This window comes from Patagioenas fasciata, chromosome 3 (genome assembly GCF_037038585.1).
Source record: "Patagioenas fasciata isolate bPatFas1 chromosome 3, bPatFas1.hap1, whole genome shotgun sequence".
NCBI classification, from domain to species: Eukaryota; Metazoa; Chordata; class Aves; order Columbiformes; family Columbidae; genus Patagioenas; species Patagioenas fasciata.
The window spans coordinates 33,579,631-33,590,556 of NC_092522.1; the positions used below are offsets into that span (position 1 = coordinate 33,579,631).

Below are 10,926 nucleotides of genomic sequence, written 5' to 3' on the forward strand. Positions count from 1 at the left end.
GTACGTTGCAGTCAGCTTCAAAACCATTTTTAATGAAATGAAACCACAAGCTTTCAGCAAATAATTTGGTCTAGTGTCAATATTCATTTAATCATGCAAAATAAGAGATTTTAAATGTTTTTATTACAACTGATAACTGAAGTTTATGGGCAGGAAGCACAATCCTTCTAGTGTAATCTTCAAACCATATCATCAGTCTGTCATGAAGAGAAAAAAATCTAGCTGTGGTGGAATTTGGGGAGCAGCAGAGCCTCAGCAAGGGTAGTGGTGTACTTACACTACCCACTTGTGGTCTGGGTTACATCTAGAACACATGGGAGTGCATTAATGTATCAGTCACTCCAGATGACTCAAGAGAGTAAAAAACAGGAATGTCCCTAGTTGTTAAGTTGGACTCAAGAGGTATATTGAGATAGGAAATACTAACTTCTTACATTCTCTCTGGCATCCTTAATGCACCCTTGTAATAACACAGCAGGATTTTTTCTTTCCATATGAGAAGGATAAATTACTGACAATTCTTTGCTCACTTGGCCATGGGTTGCATGGATTTCATAATCAAATATCTATTTCTGCAAAGACTATAGACCTCTATGAAGCAACAAAGTTGCTGTGAGCATTTTGCTTAAAGTCATCTCTGACAGGCAATCTCACTAAGTATTCCCTGATCTGCACTCTGTTCCTACAGCCTAAGAACATGCATCAGTAACTCAAGGGTACAAATGTGTCAAGGAGTTCCAATTATTCTCAAAACAAACTTTGTAAAAAAAAAGACAGAAGATAAACCATAGAAAAACATGGTTAAAGCACTTCAATTTACTTTCTCCAATAGTGACTTCATTGAATAATGATAAACTTATGATGAGTGTCTAGCAGAGTTTGAAGCCTTTTTTTGTTTCGCTTAATAGTGTAATGACTCTAGGGTGAAATTAAAACACAAATAGAACCACATTGCACAACCAGGTTTTAAGCAGATTTGTCACAGAGTATGGTATCCTACAACCTCATGGAGAAAACCTTCTGAGCTCCTGCTGCCCACTCCACAATAAGCTGCATGAACACACCAAAGTGGGGCAGCTGTGGCAAGAGGTGTCAGCAGGTACTGAAGCACTTAGGACCTCCGCTCCACCATCACTTCCTCTGATTTTTGGCCAGGAGGTTCCTGCTTCTGAGACTGTTGGAGTAAGAGATGAATGGGGGAAAGCTGATTAAATATTGGCTACTGATCCCAGAACTGCAGGGAGGTAAAAGTCAAGTAAAACTCATCATTGTATTACAGTATAGTAGTCTTTTTAACGTATTATACTCTGAAGACTGTTGCAAATCCTAGAGCAATATTTTGTTATGTTAATTTGAAAAAAGTGCATTGTAAGAGGCTTCATGGAGATCTAATACTTTCTAATGTTAGCATTTCTATTTTTATGCTGCCCTGCTTTCCCCCAACATTTTATTTCTCCATTAATTTTAATTAAGCTCTCACTGGATTTCAAGCACAGTGAAAGTACAGAAATGGGAAAGATTTCTTGCCAAGACTGACCAAGGTGTCACAGAGTTACTTAGCCCCGCATCCTATCACTATCCATGTCTAACAGTTTATATTTGCAGTCCAGCACATACGCAGACTCAAACACTCATGAAATCTGTGGTGTGCTGACAAGTTCTTATATCAATAAGATAGCTATTTATCAAGCAGCGACATGGTCACCCACTTTTCCCCTTGGCTCTTAATACATTGCATTGTGACATTTAAAAAAAAATATTGGTAGTCTCAGTTTCTCAGTGCCAGCAAAAGGACAAAAAGCGGCACTAAACCAGTGTCATTGGCCCCTGGCAGCAGCTGGTGGAGGGAAGAGTGGCTTCTGAGTTGATGAACACAGCTTCGCAAGCCAAAGTGATGGGCATCCCGGTCAGCTGGAGATGATCTGAGATGGCTTTTTCAATGTTGTGATCAGATTGGTTTGCAATTATTCACAGCGTTTGGGAAGAGTAATATCGTATTGTATCACCTGTGCTTCATGGACCTGGCTTTGGGCTAAGCAGGGTCATGCTGGTCAACACAGATGAACCCTTCCTGTATTTGGTGTTCTTGTCATAGCTAAACAAACCATGGCCATGTCCAAATGGAAAATACATGAGATGTTTGTCATTTTAAAGAGGCAAGGCACATAGTTTCTGGCTGCAGCTATGGGGAACTGGCACAATGTCACTTTTACAAGGCTGAATGGGTGGTCTTTGGGCTGTTCAGGGTGCACCTTGAATTGCTTTTCAGTGCAGCCCTGAGGGAGATGTGGGTGGGAGGTGGTTACACAGAGGTGACTCCTCCTGGTTGTATATCTGCTGTTACACACCTCTCGTGGGATAGCCCCCTTCCCATCCCCCTCTGCTACCCAAAAGCCTGCTTTTTGCAATGGAAATTCTGCTCAGAGCACTTCTCTCTTCTTTTCTGGCTGGGGGTGAGTATTTGCCTCCCCACATGCCTTTGTGCAACAGCTCGTCAAGGAAGAGAGAGAGGAGGTGAAAATCTTCAGAGACATGTCTGCTCTCTCTTCTATCCCCACCACTTGGATAAGGGAGAAAGGGAACTGATTGCAGCCCTGCTCTTCAGCAGCATCCTGGAGTGGAGACATAGAGTAAGAAGAAATGTGACTGGGCCTGCAGAGCTGACTTGGGCTGTACAGGCTGCTGTTTGGGGATAATAGTTCCATTGGGTGAAGTTGTTTTTGTTTTTAATACCAAAGAAGTACTGTATGCCCTCATCTCAGCTGCTGAGAGATTTCCAAATTCTCTCAGGATCACCCCTTACCTCTTAGTTAGACCTTAGGGAAGAAGTTTACCATGTAGAAATGCAAACTTACACAATTTCCCAGTACTCAAAAGTCCTTGAATTGGATCCAGATGATATAGGATCATGAGGAAGAGAGACTGAGTCATGGTTACAGTCAGGGTGTGCTCCAAGATCACTTCTACTCACATAAATGTTTACTTCCAAGAGATCCAGAGATATACGTTCTGCAAGACATCAGATTACCTTCCAGTTTTCGTAATCACCTGGCCAGTGTTTGGTTGATCTAACAGCTGTCTGAAGTATAGGTTACAATAAGTTACCATGATTTTCTGACAGCACTGAGTGAAAAGAAAAAGCTGTGAGAGAAATTATCTATACTCCACAACTGCATGAACTTAGAATGGCAGATAAGAAGCAGATCCATGATTTCCATCTGCAGAAGGCAGCCATCTTATATCTCTATGATCTTTACTGCAGATAAAGCTGAAGTAATCCTCTTGTCTTACAGAAATCCCTCTGTCCCCTTGGTTCTGAACATAAGTTTCACTGGCATAATAGTGAAAAAGCAAATTTTTATTAATACCTCTGAAAGACAATATGCATTTAATCATATGCTTCATTTTAAGTCTGTGCTTGAACTTTGATTACTTTTTAATTTTAGATGTTAATAAAAATGATTTGTGGAATCAAGTCAGTAATTCATAAGCATATTTATAGCTATCATTTCCTAATTCACTCAATTTCCAACCAATTCTTATTGGCAAAGAGCAGCACAGCTTTTCTGTTGCTCCTAGGTTTCCACAACAACAAAAGTCTCTCTTCAGTCTCTTTCCAACAAGACTGGATTGATTAAGTATGCTACTGTTTGTATTTCTGTACCTGCCAAGTATATGGCAATGCAGAAATAATAAAAATTAGCCTAATGTGAATATGTGGACAACAGAGAACGCCAGGACAAATATTATCCCTGAACATGCAACAATTCCCACTCTTTTTCAGGACACCAGTGTTCAAGATGCATCTCCCAGACCTACAAAGAAAATGTCAATTTTAATTCAAGTTGGCTGTTTTGTAACAAAATATGTTGAGAACACTTATCAGAAAACAGTTATACTTGAAAGGAAATCACGCCTTTTTTTTTCTTTTTTTCCCTCAGCAGGGCTAGATTTGCCTAACAAGAAACCTGATGGGAAATGGAAAGGTGTATGTTCAGAAAGGTAAGTAAGGGAAGCTGGAGACAGTATACTTTTGGGACCTAAGGATCTTGTTTTAGGATTAGGATCTCAAAACAAACATTCTGCACTATACTTGTGTGAAGAATGTAACAGAGTTAGGGAGAACAGTCAAATGGACAACAAGGCAAAGAGATGTTCCCTTCCGCTCCTTCTTTTCAACTTGATGTTGCATGCAGAAAAATGCTGAAGAGACCTGATAAGAGAGAGGAAAGTGATCTTCCATGCTGGAAAGCCAATTCTCTTCTTATTTTTCCCTTTCTCCCTTCCCTCACTGTAATTTTACATACCTCTCAATAATGCTCTATATATGTGTCTGAATGCTTTGGTCACGAACCTATCATCATATATGGATGTCCTTCAATTTCAGTGAAGCTTTTCTATGGATGCACACAAGGAATTGAGGCAAACAATGACAGAAAATAGAAATTTCTGCAGCCATTTCCTTTCAGATTGAACAGTGACTATATAAATAACAGTTAAATCTGTTTTTCTGCTGATTTTAATATCAGTAGCATCCTCAGAAAGTGTGACTGAGATCGGAGCTGAGATTCTGGATGTGTACTGCATAGCGAACATGATTACCTATTTGCTCTATATCCTGACCTCACTCAAAAAAATCTGAGCAAAGTTATTACTGACAAAATTTTAGGTAAGAGTACAAATCAAATCCTAAGAGCAACCACTGGACTTTGAGTGGTTTGGAGCAGAGCTTGAATAAGTATTTCATACTCAGTTCTTATAGTCATAGTGGATCAAATCAAAAGCCTGTTTCACATTTTCTTTGAATTATGAGAGTTCAAAATCCAGTTCATAACTTTGCTGTTCAGTGGAGATATGTTCATTGGCATTAGTGTTTCTGAATGGATTAACTCTGCCATTGTAGAATACAGATCCTGCAGTTTACTTCAAGGTAAGTATGAGCAGTGTCAGAGCAGACATTTTGGAAATTTTCCAACAGAAGAGGCTTGCTTATGGAAACTTAGTGTTCTCTAGAAAAACTGTGAAGTTGATGAGTCTATTGAAAGAAATCCAGTAGGCATCTGACCAAAACATGATTTCTTCAGCCAGTCCACCCACCTTTGTTTTCCCTCCCAGGCTCTACCAGCCTCCATGGGCTCACGTGGCTCTGCAGAAGGACTGGGAAAAAGCAAAGGCAGTTTTGGGTTTCTGGGAAGCAGATTTTGGATTCTAGTTCTATTAAATTTCCCATTGACAGTTCTTGACTGTCCCTCAGTAGAAGTACTTGAGAATTTTTGGATGTATTTTCCACAACAAACATCAGAGTTTCCTCTCAAAATATCTCTGTGATCCCATAAGAAGAAATTCATCCTTGACAGATATATTTGTGTCATTGTGCTGACCCACCACAGCTCTGCCTCAGTGGTCACTCAGTGATGAAAAAAGCTCCATTTCCAGGCCGCTGATGTCTGTGACTGTGCCACCAGGATCAGACTCATGGGGGAAGGTGAGCTTAGTGTGGGCTCCAGCCTCCCACAACACACTGTTGGGGATGGAGCTGTTCAGGTCCTTGTCTGGGACCAACTCCTCTCCTGATTTATCCTAAGACCAAAGAGGCTTCAAGGGTAGTGTTTTGTTTTGTTTTGGTTTTTTGTGTACCAGGGAGAACCACTCAACAGTGCCTACTGACTGTGTCACAGACCTCCAAAGAGCCATTAGATGAAAATAAACATCAGTAGTTGCTGAGACGTACTAGATATGACCTCATGACCTAGAAATGGAAGGCTTTCTATATAAACCATTTACTCAAGAAAAATCATGCCACAAGAAGGTATAAGCTTACTTTTCACCATCTCTATTCATTATAACCATTGCTAACCTGTTCATCAATAACTTGATTTTATGAAGTTTGTGACAAATTACTTGCTTAACTGAAATATGTCGAGTTTCTAAATACTAAAGTTAATTATGCTTCCTTTTCTAGTGACCCTGACCTTTAATTGTACAATATTAATCCACATATTGTATGAATTTCGCAAAATCCCCTTTTTCTACGTAGAGAGAGACATGCATGTGTTATTGTAGTGGAGTACAGTTACATAATTATTTTTAATTTAGGATATCAGTTTAATTAAATACTTGCAGAAACCAAGCTTTTTCAGGAAATTTGCAATTACAATCAATTTGAATGTACAGCTACATTAATATGGTGACAAGCCCAATAATAAAAACTAAGTCAGTAATTATGGGCAGGTGCTGAACAGATGTGTAAATAGAAGGTCTCTGCATGGAACATTGTTATATATCACTCTGAAAAGTGAAAGAAACCTGTTATCCATAGCCATGCATATGTGCAGTTATAATCAGTCACAAAAAAAGTTAGTTCTTTGAATTTAGATAAATCATTTAAAAATGTGTATGGCACTTATGCTTTCATTTTCTGTTTCTGGAAAGAAAGTCTAGTTGATTGAAGACTGCTGCTCTACTGTACTCAAAGAGTCTGCCACACTATTGAAATATATTCTTCTTTCAACACATATATGATGGGTGGGTTTTGAGTTTGGAATGGTTTAACAGTCAAAACAATTCACATTCCATATTACAAGTTGAGCTTTATTTAAAGAAGGAGGGACTCTAACACTAGTTTAGTGTTGTTTGCTCAAGTTATCAGATTGCCAAAAGCCCAATTTAACCTGCAAATGGTTGGAAAACAATAAAATTGCATAATTGCATTGCTACTGTGAATTACTTTCAGATAGATTTAGAGTGGTGGTTTTTTTTTTCCTTTTCTTTTTTCTTCTTCCCCCTCAAACCAGTGTATTGAAACATACTTTTTCACGTCTTTTGTTTTAGTGTGATATCTCTTCTTGTGCAGTGTGTTAGAAACAATCATGTCTGTGATGTAAGCAATTCAGTTAAAATGAAATAGATTTTATAACAATCATACAGAAATCCCAAGGACAAATTGACACCTAAGGAAAGATGCATGAGTCAGTCCCCTGGATGGAAAGGCGTCTCCTAAGCTTTCTACATGAGACGACAATGTCTAAAATAGTCATGGCTAAATGAGGGGCATGTCTAAACCAGAATCTTTCAGGAACTTAGATGCTTTATTCCAGACTGCAAAGATGTCTTCTTCTCTTCAAGGTCCACAGCTCAGAAACGGATCCCAGTGGCCAAGCCAGGACCTTCTCAAGCAATATGGGAAGATAAATGTTTTTTTCTCATTCTCAGGAATAGTCACGCTAGCTGTTGGCACAGTGGAAAGCTGCTACAGGTAGCTGGAGTTGTGCACCATTCTCTTCCTTATCCCACCATGTGCAGGATCACCGTCTTATCTGGAGAGGGAGCAACAATTGCCATGTCTGAAGAGATTAATAGTGAAGCAGTACTAGTGCTGCTGCAATAAAGACTGTCTGGACACATTCTATTAATCTATTTCATTTGTAAATGGTCAAACCTTAAAACACAACTTGTACTCCAAATGCACAACAAAATATTTTAGGTGGGGAGGGAGAAGAAGTGGGGAACTCAGCCTTGCACCCTGCAGACCCCCGCAGCTGAATGTCCTTGTGGATCACACAGACAGCAGTAACTTCTATACAGTAGTATGCTGGTATAGCACTCTCCTATAATACCACAAGGCCACAGTCAGCCTTCAGCCAGTATTAGAGCAAAAAGATGACACCATTAGGTATAACAACCTCTACCTGTTCCTCAGCTCCAAACTCCAAGATACTCCAAGCATTGTCTGTTGAAAATGAAGAAGGACGCAGTAATTGTTTTCTAGGAAGAAAGAACAAATCCCAAGTAGTGGGAAGAGCAAATCAGTCTCAGTTTTACAGTGGAAATTGTCAGGAAGCTTACTGCCACAGCATACCATCCTTGGTACAAGAGCATGGCTGAAAGGATGATCAGGCTCTTTGTGCTCAGGGTGTTTCAGCTACTGGACAGGACAGGTTTGTTTTAATGAAAGACTTTGTGTTTCCAATCAGAAAGACTGGAACACAAAGATTTTGTCTTTGTCAGGGCAGCATCTGATGGTTAATCAGACTTTAAATAGGAGTTGCGAGAAAGTGATGAGTACAGGATTTAGTCTTGTATGAGACCTTCATTTTCTTTCTTTCTTATGTGGAGGACAGTAAGGTAGCATTAAAAAAAAAGAAAGCATTCTGGTGTGGAGAGATTTTGCTTGTCCTTTCAAAAAAAGACCTAACCTGGATTCCCTGCATCTCCATAGCCAGCCACGCACACCTCCTCCTAGCTCTGATTGCATTCCCTTTCCAGATGCTCCCATGATCTCCCAGTTCATCCACGTTAGGTGTCTGAAGAAGCAAAACGGGAGATTTCAGAAGAATTTAGGGAAAAACCACACCATAGGTGCAGAGAAACAGTAGCCAGTTCAGAGCCAATGGCAGTGCAGCGATAGCCCTCATGACTCGCATGGGTTGGCACCAGGTTCGGGAGCAGGATTGCTGTTCCAGCACCTTGCTGAGCCGATCTGGCAATGTCCCTCTCCAACTGCATTGGCAACTGTGTGTGACTCCACAGCAAACTGGGTTGGTGCTAGGGCAGGAATCTTTGCAACACAGCCCTTGTTACACGAACAGGCATACCTCTAGCAGTAGGTGTTTAAGTTCCTTTGACCTCTCCAAAAATCTTTGAGTGATCAGAGTATTTGTCCCCTCAACAGAGAACCCAGGGCCTTCATCTGCATTTCAGTTGTGTGGGAATTGTTCAAGCTCATTACTGTTGCCACAGCTGCTAAAGCAAAATATTTACTTAAAGATGAGAGTAAGTACACATTATAGATGTAAGCATATGGCTGTCAGGCTGCTGCCCAACAACTTCCATAGTTATGTGGCACCTTATGTTACCCAAAGCACTTGGAATTTTTCAGATAACAAAAGCCAAATAAGACAGCTATTATAGCTTTATACTGCACTTGCTTCCTGATAGAGTTGCCAACCCAGTACTTTGAATTCTGTGCCAACAGCTTTGACACAAGTGAAAGAGCAAGCTGTGCTTTTTACAGATGCAAATGCTTTGGTTGCAGCTAGGGCTGTGTTTTCAAAATCATTATCACATATGTGGGATTTCAGATGCATACTTTTTCTGAAATTACAACATTCAGGCAATGGGAGCGAATTTTTCATAGCACTGGCAGGGTTTTAAGGGGCAAAAGCATCTGGCATTATCTAGCAACTATTTTACTGTTCCGCAAGTGCTTGTACTGAACAGACACACAACATGTGGTTGTCACTGTTGGAAATGTCGTGCACTGCAGCCAGTTTTAAACCAGCAATAAGCCATGTTGTTGAATTTCGGGGAATTTGCAGTCCTTTCACTGATGCCTGTGGAATGAAGACAAAGACAACAGCATTATACACTAAATTACTCACCAGATATTCTAGATTTGAGAATAGTTCATCATCAAGTCTTAGCCTTTCTCACTCTATTTTTCCATGTTCAGTCTAGAGCGCAGCTTCTGAAATTGTGTGAAATTTCTTGCTTTGTTTGAACAGGGTTGTCACAATATTCTGAGAATCTGATATAATTTATTTGATTCTTTTAATGGCAATTTAGCAGTAGGATGTACATGGGCAATTCATTATGTCTGTGAAGGTGATGAATATAATCTAGTGATTCTGTAATGCATAAGACTCTCTTCCACCAGAAGAAGTAAAAAAAGTATAAAAAAGATATTAAGCTACTAGAGAGTGTTCAGAAGAGGGCTATGAAGTTGGTGAAGCATTTGGAGAGGAAGCCGTATGAGGAGTAATTTGGTTTGTTCAGCCTGGAGAAGAGGAAATGAAGAGGAGACCTCATTGTGGTCTACAGCTTCCTCACAAGGGGAGGAGGAAGGGTAGGTACTGAATTCTTCTCTTTAGTGACCAATGATAGAAGCTAAGGGAATGGCAGGAAGATGGGGAAGTTTATGCTGAACATTAGGAAAAGGTTCTTCCCCCAGAGGGTGGTGAAGCATGGGAACAGGCTCCCCAGGGAGGTGTCACGGCCCCAAGCCTGACAGTGTTCAAGAAGAGGCTGGACAACACCCTCAGACACGTGGTGTGAACTGTGGGGTTGTTCTGTGCAGTGACAGGAGTTGGACTTGATGATCTTTGTGTGTCCCTTCCACCTCAGGACATTCTGTCATTCTATGATTCTATGATCCTATGATCACATCACATCACATCACATCACATCACATCACACCAGTTTTTCTATTGTCATTAAACATGTACAATGTTAATTCCAAACCTTTGTTCCACACAGACAGGATATGGCAAATCTTGGCACCATATGCGATTCATCAAAGGAAGTAGTAATCCGGACTTTGTAAAACCTTGACTCTACAAGTGTGTGCGTTGAGCTTTAGATGGTACATGTTGTATAGTCCAATGCAAATAAAGGTTGCTCTGAGGAACCAGTGAGGCTCTGCTTTGAGTCATCTACTGAGCAGGAATGGGTCCAGGCATAATTTCTTAAACAAATTGATGGTTAAAGCAAAGCATTATCTGATTGGGAAAAGCTAAGCCAAAAAATTCGAGTTTTTTTATTAACTGAGAAAAAAAATTTTCCTGTCATCTTCTTGAAGCTTTGTTAAAAATGAAAACCCCCATATTTTTCAAAATTAAACCTTATTTTAAGTAAAAAAACCCAAATTGTCTATTTTTCAATTAACTATTTCTCAACCTTCCTCCTTCCCACAAGCTTTGCCATCTCATCTGCAGCAAAAACAATTTAATGAAGTCAGCACAGATTCTCCAGCACATACTTCTTGGCAGGAAAAGAAAAAGAGGGTTCAAGAAAATTTTACTCTACTGATGAAGAAAAGACATGCCATACAGTACAAAGACTGAATCTTCAGGTAGAGAGACTTCAGTTCCTGTTCGCCCTTTGCGGAGTAACTTGTCAAGGAACTGTGTTTTCATCAACTTCTACTCC

General features: G+C 40.0%; 1 long non-coding RNA gene across 1 annotated transcript in view; it reads left to right on the top strand.

The window, feature by feature from the left end:
• The window catches only part of LOC139827540 (uncharacterized), a 25,823-nt gene extending 17,702 nt beyond the window's left edge, over positions 1-8,121 (top strand). Inside the window, exons 2-3 of the long non-coding RNA XR_011738251.1 lie at positions 3,942-4,002; positions 7,126-8,121. This is a non-coding gene — a long non-coding RNA (uncharacterized lncRNA). The remainder of the gene's footprint in view (positions 1-3,941; positions 4,003-7,125) is intronic.
• The last annotated feature ends 2,805 nt before the right edge of the window (positions 8,122-10,926 follow it).